Source organism: Diadema setosum, chromosome 11 (assembly GCF_964275005.1).
Source record: "Diadema setosum chromosome 11, eeDiaSeto1, whole genome shotgun sequence".
Lineage (NCBI taxonomy): Eukaryota > Metazoa > Echinodermata > Echinoidea > Diadematoida > Diadematidae > Diadema > Diadema setosum.
This window is the reverse complement of record NC_092695.1, coordinates 21,943,188-21,955,803: the sequence shown is the minus strand read 5'-3', so window position 1 is coordinate 21,955,803 and position 12,616 is coordinate 21,943,188.

The following is a 12,616-nucleotide window of genomic DNA, read 5'->3' as shown; positions in this document are numbered from 1 at the left end:
CGCAATGAGGCCATTCTAAAAAAAAAAATACAAGTTGATTTGAGATTAGATAGTAACTGACACTGATTATCGAAGCTTGAGAGATGAATGTGTTGAAAAGATACAAATGTACGAACTGTCATAAATGCAACACATCTTTAGTTTTGCCACATTCTGATTAGGGTCATGGGCGTTGTGAATGACTGTGTGCTCTGTAAAGGCTGAGTATTTTGTCAAGAAGGAAGCATTCTTGTTGCTGCAAAGTTTACCTTTGCACAGATGGTGCTTATTACCTGCAAACAATCTTTACCCCATCCCCACCACTACCACTACTACGACATTTGAAATTATTTTGTGTAAAGTGAAGTCAACTTGGTGTGAGATATTTCACATTTTCATTAATTTGCAGAATGTACACTAGCAGAGCTGCCCAAGCGTGCCTCCCATACTGCTCGTAAGTGGGTACTGTACACTATTTGATAAGACGGTGAATCTGATATGCATGGAGACATTTTGATTATTTTTAATTACTTACATTTCTAATTACTTTCACAAATTTGGATCGTAAATAGCTGGTACGGTGCAGAGACACTGATGCAATAATGTAAATAATGTAGCCTTACATCAATCAGTCACTGTCATACATGTGTCCTATACGGGATACAAACTGAGAACGATGCATACAGTATAAACTTGCAAAAGTACTAATGGAAATGCACTGTGGCTTACAACGATGTATCGGGATTGAATATCCCGTTGTGTTAACTTCACCGCACATAGTAAGGGTATTGAATCAATGGCAAAATTGGTATGTGAGGACACACTAAACTTTACTAGAACATCATGTGGCATGACGTGAGTGTACGGATATGTTACCAAGATCGTTTATGAGTTCAGTAGACAATGATAGACTTCCAACACAACTCCGGCTTTGCTGTCTAGTAGTCACCTTTCGTGAACTACTTCGGGTCGTATGCAAGAAGTGTAGACTTCCAGAAGTATATTTTCTTCAGTTGTACATAGTCATTAGACTTAAAGTTTCTATCATGGCAGATATCAAGGCGGTATCTTGGCAAATATCGACAGTGTGTGGTGATTGACGGATCGTGGCATCTTCATAGATGTAACCGAATTGTTCACAGCCTCAATATTTCCTGATTGTTGGGTCAAAAATTCACTCAACTGGCAGTAAAGGTTTTTATTGTTTTATACTTATTTGTCTTGTTTTATTTTTTCAACCGAGATGGTCGTACCTATTTGATCATTGCCAGAAAATATTGTTTGCCTCCATGATTATGATTCCCCAAAAGTTGCGGGAGGTTAATGCATTGAGGACAGTGGCCTGAAAATTAGAGGGCAAAAAGAGTACAAAAATTATGTTTAGGAAAATTGGTGTTCAATTGTGTAAATTGTTGTTTCGTAACTCACTTCTGTTGCATTGACTTAATTTGATTGCTTGTGCCTTGGTGCCCATTTCTGTAAATTTCTGTAAATTGGAGTGAACATTCCGTCCAGGTCTTGTGCAGTGCAGTGCGTGAATTTTCAATACATTAGAATATTTTAGAATGTAAAAAAAAAAAAGTGATGTAAGAATTGTATCAACGTAGCCACATTTTGTTTGTCTTTTCTTCTTTTTTTGAGAATAATAGTAAGATGTGGTGGACCGCGATGTAAAACATTGTGTTAATTTTTCATTGAGTGCAAAGTAAAGAAACAATATAGAAAATAACTGGGAATACCACCATAAAGAGAGTTCATTTGGATATGCGAGACAGTGCAGATCATCTGCACTACCCATTGTACTGTAAAGAGAGCTGATGAGTGGCTTTAATTCATATTCTCACCCGTGTATCTTCGTCGCCAGAGGCGACGAAGATACACGTTCAATCGCCAGAGGCAAATCTTTCCGGAGATCAAACACAGACATAAATTTTGTGATTGCAGTCCTCTGGTTGGAAAAAAAAAAACTGCAAAGAAATTTTTTTGTCAAGAGTACGGACATCATCTTGAGTTGCGTTCTACATTCCTGAAATCAGCTGAAATTCAGGTGTCCCATCAGTAATCAAAACCATAAATTTGCAACAGGGGTAGATCTGTGTAACTACCCTGGAATGAGCTGTACACAGTTGTACCGTATAGTTTTGATATTAAAATGGTAAAGCATCTCACAATGAAAATCGAGTTGGATCTCCTTTGTGTGCCGCGTGACACAAAGTTTTCTTATATTTTTGACAAAGCATTTTTCTCTCTTGGATTTCTAAGATTTTCCTCCCCGAAGTACATCTTGTTCCTCTACCAATAATCCTTCCATATTATTACTATCATCTTCAGAACCAACATTTTGGCAATCATCATGATCACCACTACTATTGTCCATATGTGTGTGTGCACATGTGTATATATATATATATATATATATATATATATATATATGTGTGTGTGTGTGTGTGTGTGTGTGTGTGTGTATGTGTGTGTATAATATATATTGATATATACACTCACACATGCCTTTTAATAAAAGAAAAACTTTAAAAAGTGATAAAAAGTGGAACAAAATGAAATTGCTGTTGTATATTATTTTTGATAGAATCATTTCTTTATTCAAGAAATATATAAAGAAGTATATCTATGCAGTATGTACACCGTATACATGTATGTGTGTGTGCGTGTGTTGGTGAAAGGGAAGAAGTATGCATGCGTGCTTTCCTGTGTCTGTATTTGAATGGAATGTTTACATGATGACTCGGCGGCAAATGTCAACATTGCAATATGCAGTATGTATGTTACCATACATGTAGGTATTGATTGGTACAGTTTTGTTCAGTGATTGAAATGTAATAGCGGAGAGTGAACATTTTTCTTCTCTTTCTTAATTTTAGGGGACTAAAAGGACATGCCATCTTCTCAATGTAAAAACTTCGTGGGAACAGTTTGTTTCCCTTGCAACAGAGATACAAAATGTTCTCTCTATTTTTATTATTTTTGGCATTATTTCGTACCATTTTTTCTTACGCAAAAAATACTGCAGGTTGCATGAAAGAAGAAAAAAAAAAAACACCTGTTATTCCCAAATTGGAGCACTACACATTTCTATCGCAGGAAAGGTGAAAATTATGTCAGTTTTCTACCAAAAATGCGCCTGTTCACCCCTTTGAATACTGCAATGCTGTTTAAGAAGGTTGACATCCCTGTTGCAGTAACTTGTTGAGGATGGCTTCAACTATCTCTGCTTTGCTAGATTGTGGCGGGTCTTTCAAGAATGGGAACCGCCTGTGGAAGGCCGAATGTGTCACCAGTCAAGTACGTAATACGTCTGTTCTGCTTGGTCATCGAGGTGCTGTGAAAATATGTACGCAATCAATCATCGCAAAGTACAAACACTTTAAAAGTTTGAAGTAGACATTGCTCTATCAACATTTGTGACAGCGTGAGAGGGGCGGGAGATAGTTAAAGTCTATATGAAAATTTGCCCAACTTGATTTAGTTGCTGCCCTACCTATGAAATTCAGAAAACTCATCAAAATTACTGTATCTTCGTGATGGTAGTAAACTCCATTAGAAGAATGATGAATGACAACACACACACATAGCCTACTTGCACATATTGATTTGTGGGAAACGGTGTGTTTTTCTCCTGTTATATTTTACATCATTCAAGCATGCAATGACGGAAAAAGGCGAGCAATGTTCTGTTGTTCTCTGTACTCCATAAAATGAATATAATTATGGAAGTACGCACAAACACACACGCACACATCCCTTTTATGATTCTATATTTGAGTTTCGTTCAGTGCCACAGAATTCACATTTACAAAAAAAAAAAAACATTGTACAAAGACAAACAACACTATGCACATACATTGTATAGGGATAATGTCGACTTACAAATCTTACATCATGACTTATTTGACATTTGACTTACACACGCACACACACACACACACACACACACTCACACACACACACACACACACACACACACACACACGAGCTCGCACGCAGTCTGTCTATCTGTCTGTCTCCCCATCCTCTTACATGCTATTGGTACATTGCTCCAGTTTTCATCTGACGCCACTCGATGCCGCCATGAGAGGAAATCTTAAATGATCAATAGTTATTTTGAATTTTTGCACGATTATAGCGAGTTCAGTCAGTCATTCATTCCATTTAATCGCGGTACTAACATCAGCCACGGCTATTTTTCATGTAGTCCGTGCAGTTTTGCGAGTATGCCCCAACGTCATAATTGTGTATACATGTAATTGCATGCACACACTTAAATTCCATGGGATGAATACCCTCTCTCGCCTTTTGCCAAACGCATCCAGTCACCTTCCACTACAAGACAAGCCAATGGGCTTTGAATGCTTCTATCTTTCTCGTTGCTCACTCCCCCGCCCCTCCTCCCATCTCTCCTCTTTCTGTCCCTCTCTCCTCTCCACTCCTCTCTCTCTCTCTCTCTCTCTCTCCCTCTGTCCGTCTCTATCTATCTTTCTATCAATCGATCTATCTACCTATGTTTGTCGCTCTGTTTGTCTTGATCAAGTCGTTTCTATATCAGGTTTGTACATATCAGCTTTCTTGTCAATCAAGGCGTCATTGTAGGTTAATACTCCAGTACCTACCCCGCCCATGTGTTGACACTGTCATGTTCAAGTACCGAGAGCGTGCCGGCTTTACGGAAGCACTGTTCACCTGAACTCTCCCCACGTAGTGTGCTTGACAACACCATGGAAACATAATACCCGGTATATCATGGTCAACGGTGGCTTAGCTTTGCCCGTGGTGCGAATTGCCACACCAAGTAAGATAGAATCTCGCGTGGCCGTAATCTGTCTTCATCCATTTTCGCCTGTCGAACCTCAACCTTGGACCAAACGTTGGCTGTCGTGGAGTAAGATCAAAGATCACGAGCGTAATGTAAGTTAATCTATAATCTTTATATGCAAAATCATTAGTTATGATTATTTCTTGCTGTGAATTCGAATGCAGGGCAAATTACGAAGTAGTGATATTCTATTCACATTTCCATGTTCGAACGGAATATTGAATCCCTTGGCATGCGTTATTTGATTTGTAAATTACTGATAAAGTGTTAAAAATGAAGACTTGCATTGTTAAACGTTTATGATTCCTGCTTGTGTGTATTACAGTGACTGTAGACATTTTCACGTGTGTGCGCCAGAAATGCTGAGTCATGTATGTTGTTCGGTCACATTTGTATGATTATCGATTGTCCTATATCCCTTTTTATGATATTTATTATTCATAGCTGTTTGCCTGCTAGCGGGTGTTTTACACAGAATTTAAGTTGATCTTGAATTTGAAGATCAACTTAAAATTATGATAAGTAGTGTGTGACTTCAATAATGTTCTAACTTTTATGTAAGAATGAAAATTTTGGTGACTTTTCATGCTGGCATTTATATTAACAAAATAAAGTTAGGGACAAAGGCTTTTTTTTCTGTAAATTTTGATAACAATTTGGAATATACATTCTAAAACATTAGATAAAACTGAAAAGATTAACCAACGGCATACCATAGTTCTAAGTCGATCTTATTTGACTTTTAAATTCGACTTACATTCTTCGTGAAACACTCTCCTGTTTTTGTTTCCCACCTTCAGGAAACCGAACCCCACAGGATAGGAAAGGGACAGGATCAATGGATTAATATCGTAGCCACGTCTGTGCTTCAATTTTGTCGTAAAGGTGATGAGTACCATTCAAGCGAAAGACTACATAGCGAGGAAACTTGGGACTTCAGTCCAACCATGTATAGCGCCGATTGACATCTTATGGAACGTGCCAACTGCAATAGAAGAAGCCCTCCGGCGTTTCTGGCCTGACAAGACTTATGACTGATCTTTGTTTGGAGACTGGAATTCGTGCCTATAGTTGTCACAAACAGACATTTTCATACCGTCTTTGGGACGTGAATTGCCCTTTTGTGATGTGTATCCAAGAAGACTTGAGGGAAAAGAAACACAAGCGAAACGTCAGGATGCTTTCATCAACTCAAGTAAACTAGAGTGATTCATTCTGACAACAGAGTTCAGGCTTTACGAGATACGATGTCTTCGCTTGCTCCGAGACCTCGTAACGAAGGGCTGGGTCTTCTGACGTTTGTCGACCTGGCCTCCAACGACATCAAAATGGTTCTGGACAGACCGATCCGATCGAAAAGGAGAGTAAATCACCGCAAATACCTCCAGAGGCAGATACGACGTCGAGAACAAGTCGATAATCACGTGACGCGGAAAGATGGTAGTGGTCATGGCAAGGACGCTGCTTCGGATGAATCGCATATCGACAAACACGACGACGGCGCCGTCAAATCGTCGAAGGTGACGAAATCTAGAGTGGCACGGTCGGCGCCATACCATCATGCGAACGCGAGATTCACCGTAGACGGATTCGTCCGTCCGCAAAAGCTGCGCTCCAGTTTGCAGCTTCGTTCTCTGGCCGCACTCTTCGATAATCAGGTGCTACGGCCCGACGGCAAGGAAAACGTATCGGCTGATCAGACACCTCTTCGCTGTCGACAATTGCCATCGTCATTCTTCGAGGAACCGAAGTCCGATGATTCAATCTCGTCTACCAGGGCAGACCAATCCGGAGACATATCATTCCTCGCTTCATCCTCCACCTCGTCTTCCTCATCGTTCCTGCTCGAAAATGCTGCCCTCGACTGGCTTCTACCGACCGCAGATTTTCACGACTTTACCGACTACTGGCCAGAAGCGGTCGCCAACTGTACTGACCCAGGGGAAGAAGAAGTTATCTGTAGACAGCAGGGTGTGGTTGGGGCGTGTCGATTACCCACCGAGCAAATGTCATCTAACTGTTCGATGGTCAAGGAAACTCTTGATGTCTTCGATGACTGTTCACCCAGAGCTTTCCTTGACCAGTTGACGTCCAGTAATTGCGACGACGAGAGGTATCTTCTGAGTCAAGAACAGCAACGTCATCAAGGATTAGAGCCAGGACAACCACAGCCAACGTCAAAGCAACATTGTCAACAGGCGCTACCTCAACAATATCGCCACATGCACGATTACCGCGTCCATCGACAGGAGCAACAAATCCATGACCCTTACCACCATCATCACAGTTGCCCATATGAGATTTGCAACAACCAACAAGAACATCGTCACCACCCTCAGCAGGTGCACGCATTGTCGCATTTTCAGCATCTTCCACGGCTCAGTGGCGATTCGACGTCATTTTGCGAAACAGTTTGCATGGGAACGAGCAACGGGGCGGGCTGTGTTCTGACCACTACCAATGACCACTGCTCGACGACTCAGTTGCATCCAAACACGTTGCCAGCTTTTCCCGAAGCCTTTGCACCAAACACGTTGTATCCTCAGGCCTGGTTTGACGATGACATTTCATCTCGGACACAAAATCCTCTCCCTCCAAGCTTACCGCAGCCGCTTGGTTCAATTGCGTGATGACACTTAGTTCTGTAATAATTTTTCTTCAAGTGTACGTACATCAATTTTGCTTCTGTTGTATTTATTCCGAACGAGCGTCTGATGAGAATACTGTCACGACAAATTAATTGTTCATTGTTAGTAGGAAACATATCTTTTCTTTTCTTTTTGTTTTCATTTTGCGATTCATTCTTCGTGTGCGTGGTGTATGTTATCTTCTTTTCATTTTGAGTGCATTTTTGGTACTTACCCAATTTAATGAATTAGTTGCAAATTCAAACTTCACCTTACATAAATGGTTACAACAGTTACGTTTTCTTCTGCATAACCAAAATATTCACAGTTGATGAGGTTGACATTTGCATTCTGTCATCTTTCCTTCTACAATCATATAGCACTTAAATCTGAGTTTAAACCTAGACAAATAACATAAAGGACTACTTTGGTATGTCTTTGAGTTTTGTCGTGTTTTAAGCAGTAGAGTCAATTTATGTACTTGTAGACCTTTTTTTATTGTTGTTGCTTTTGTGTGTGTGCTGTGTTCGTAACTGTAAGGTCTTCACGTTCAGGTACCATTTCACCCGCCTCTTCTGTTTGACTAAACTTGGCTGTTATTCAGTGAAATAATCGGCGTCTATAATTTACTTGAATTCACGGCTCTCGGGTTTCACGTTTTTGTGTGTGATACACTTCAATTTCATGTCAGTTTTCGTAATGTGATACATGAAAAGATATGATTCTTAACAGGTTTGATAAAGAATGTGTAGATATCGCAATGTCGCTTGATATTAGTCAAAATCAACGATTCATTTATTCATACTGCCCATCGGAAACGTGAGAGAATGCTCATGACATTATGGTACCCATATTACAAATGTTGTTGATTGTAAGACTAAAAACTAAATAACTCCAGATATACAGCACAAGACGGTAAGGAAGCAACTGCGGTTTTTGTTTTTTTGTTTTCATTTCACAGGGCTATCGTTATGATGAGACGTAGTATGCGTTTATGTCTTTGCCTTTCATAATAAAGCCAAAAAAAAAATGTTTTGTTTGAAGACTTCGCTCTGATTTTGTGACTTATATACATAGTATAGAAGACACAAAAGGAGCACACAGACATGGGTGTGGGGAGATAGAAGTATGGAGAGAAATATAGAATAGATAGCACAGAGAGATAAGGGCAAAAAGCGGGAGAGAGGAGACAAAACAAGACTGGGGGTATTTTATGAAGCGTTTTGTCAAATATTCATTTTTCCTGACAAACTGTTAAAGGCTACTGAAATCCTTGCATCTGATTGGCTGAGAGCAGATTTGTCGGGGGGGGGGGGGTGTATTTTTTTTTCACACCTCCATGCTTGGATTGTGTGTTGTCGTGAGTGCTTATGATACACAGATGAATAGAATGTGGGCGACGTCACAGTGCGTTGTGTTTTGTGTGCGAGCAGTAAGAGACGGGAGTGTTTCACAAAGAATTTTAATCGATTAACTTAAAGTTAAAGGCATAATTTACCATTTGCAGAAGAAACAAAGACTCAGCATTGGTGCTTCAAAATAGTTCCAAAATGTGAGTTAGGGATATAAACAACCACTGTACTTATCCTTATAATCGATGTTAAGTATTGTTAAATACACAAAAATAATGTGAACAATAGTTATAATAAAAATGGTTCCAGACTAAACCGTCTACAGTTACGGTTTAATGAGAAAAACACTGATATTTCCTTATATTTGAGGCTTTATCGCAAAAATTTTATAGGGTAGGATGTTTTGTGATACAACAGACCTACACATATGCATCAAATGTGATATCTTAAAATTTTTAAAATCGCTGCTCCCAAAGGTAAACTGGACCTTTAAGATCAACTTACAATAAGCTATGCTGTATTTGTCTTCTGTGGTATCTTAACTTCCCAATGGAAATTACAATTTTGGAGACTTTTTCTTTCAGTTATTAACCTACAGAATAGAATAAGTGACAAAGTAATTTGTCTGTGGTTTTTGATATAAGTTTGGGGCCGGTTCTGAAAGCATAAGTCTGAACGGGGAAACCAGTGGCATACCATAATTGCAAGATGATCTTAATAAATACCCCCATCATATGCTCATGATGTGGTGTCCCGAGGCAGTCTCATAGGGATGGTATCATAGGTGCATTGGCAACCACATAAGTCAGTGTTAAGCGAAAAATGTGGACGGAGACTCATCGACAGGCGCACTCGTTGAACACACTGTCACTCGAGATAAGGCAATATCCCATAGGTCTGATACATCGTACAACTCCTGGCTCTATCACTCTAAGAAAAATAGGATCAACTTTGCACCTTCTAAAAAGAGAACTAAGAAAAGTGTCCATCTTTTCTCGTGAGGTTGTGAGAAGACACATATGGTCAGTCTCTCCCCCTCCCCCTGCTACTCTCTAAAAAAAAAAAAAATCGAGTGAAAATGTTCACTCTTGAAGGAGTGAATAACAGAAAAGAGTGAATTTTGAGTGAAAATGTTCATTTTCACTCGTTTTAGAGTGACCTCAGGGATCACTCCAAAATCTTCGAATGATCCCTGAGGTCACTCCAAAATGAATGAAAATGAACATTTTCTAATCTAATTGCCTTGCTGTGACGCCACGAACTGTTTTAGTCTTCTCATTCAGCAATGGCTGCACAGAAACTTAAAATATTCACAACTTGTCAATAGATTTTTCCGATTCTCCTCAAACTCCGCTGATGTGTTCTACTAATATTGCTACATTCACCCAATCCACTTATTATTTGGGTTTCGATCGTTCTCCTCTAACAGCAATCGCTTTCCATGTTCAAGTTGAAATTTAAGAAAAAAGTAGTGAAAATAGTAATGAAAAGACCAACGAAAATAAACAAAGTATAGCTGAACCTACATTACCATATACACTTATACTTAAACACAAACAATAATTATCCACATACACTCTAACTGTCATATGCACTGTAACATCCAATACAATAGGCACAATAGGCAAGTCAAGATTGTGGAAGTCCCTTTTTCGAAAGAGTGTTGCAATCGAACGGTCGTTTGCGCATTTACGTGCATTGGGACCTTGAAAACTTGATGACGGAAACTGCGTCATTATACACTTGGGACATCGTCAATGTTGTAATCTGTCCCACATCAATCAGCCACGAATGATTTCTCGAGTAAGTTCAAATGCCCAATTTATGTTCCCCATTTTTCAAGGAAGCATGAATTTATTCACACTTCTTCTCTCCATGTATTTCAGCGACGTCTTAACTCTCAAGATCAATGTTAATCGCATTATAGGAGAAAGTCCACCCTTAATCATTTTCGGAACCCCTATTCCACGCCCACATTCAACAACTTGTAAATTAGTCGAGGAAGGAGGGTTCGTCAAATTTGACTCATGATATCATATTTTCTTCCTGGACTTCCTTGACGTGACATTGGAATGCATCTTTTCCAAATTAAAATTTATTACTTTGTGAATGACCCGCTGATGATGTTGGTTGTTCGTTTCCGCATTTACTCAATTTCCAATCAAATTAGTAATCATCCAATGTTTCAGAGGTGGAAGTGATTATATTCATAAAGTCTAACTGTAATTTTCATTCATTAAATTTAGAAGCGAACTTTTGAGGACTAATACATGTCATAATAACAGAGCTGAGCTGATAGTCGCGACAGAACAACAAAGTTGAACAGTTTCCATTTCAATCAATTATTTCAAAGGGTCTAGGGCAATCACCCGCTGGACAATTACCCCAGGCCCTTCCCTTTACCCTAGTCCTAATCCTAATCCTCAACCTAATCTTAACCCTAACCCAAACTCTAACCCTAAACATAACCCTAATCTTTATTCTAATCTTATCACTATATACCAGTATTTAGCGGGGAGTGAGGGGGGGGGGGGGTAATTGTTCTCCGGAGATAATTGCCTGATACGATTTCAAAATGTACAGGATTTACTGATCCCAGCAACTTGAAGATTTGATATGATCCTGCCTAATAAAAATAATAACGATAACGATAAAAGCCCAGCGCCTTTAATATCTCCTAATATAGTCTCTGTGGACGTATCAACGTGATTACCTATAATTATGAGAGGCAGACCGTCAGACGGTGGTCGAACAGCGCCCCCTGGTAATTGGCGGGATATTCCTCTGGAAGCATGGCTCAAATTGCTCTTCCTCCGTGTCCTCAATGAAGCCTTAAATAGTGGAATTATTATATTGACCACACCAAAAGTGATGTCAAGGCGCTTCGAGCATGCGTTTAATCCCGTCCCACTGATTCGTGGTTAAGAAGAAAAAAGGAATCACATGGAGGAAGGACGCACTGTTGTTTGTTTGTTATTCGGTGTCAGATATAATCTCATTAGATTGTTACAATAATTGTACGATTTTCTCTTTCTGACGGTGTCAGATATAATTTATTCTCGTTATATTGTTGTAACTATACGTTGTTCTCTTTCTAATAGACTCATCAACGAATAATCCAACACTTGCACGAATTGCACGAGTTGGTAAAACTGACCTTTCATGAGTCAGTTAAATTAACAATGAGCCAAATCACATGTCACAAGCCAATGACATGATTTTTTACTCAAGTTATGGTCTTTTTCTTTGTCATTTGATGATTCACATTTTTTTTTTCGTCAATGACGCTATTCGTTTCGAAATTTCTTGTATGATTGTATTTGCTCATGTTTGGAAAAAACGTCAACTTTATAGCATTTTTATCACGGCATCGACTGATGAGGAATGCATAAACCCAACAAATGGCAAGTAATATTTTATTGTTGTTGTTTTGCGTTTTCATCTCTTAACAAACATCTTGCAAACAAAGAAAAACAAGTAAGATGAAAAACTAACGGAAAGAGGCTCGTCTACTTTCTCTCACAATCAATCAACAACAATATGTTTCCGACCACCCCCACCACCTAAAGTAAATGAATAAATGAATGAATAAAGAAAAAAAGACAGACAGACATACAGGCAGACAGACGGACGGACAGAAAGAAAGTAAAAAGAAAAAAGAAAGAAGGAAAGAAAGAAAGAAATGCATCTTCTCCTATCGAAGAAGACTCACCTTCTGCGCGCTAGCGGAACCGGGCGCGCGCCCCTCTTCATTTTTTGTTAAAACAAAAGAAATAAAAAGAAAATATGGGGGGGGGCGCATGCGCCCCCTCTTTAATTTTATAAAGGCG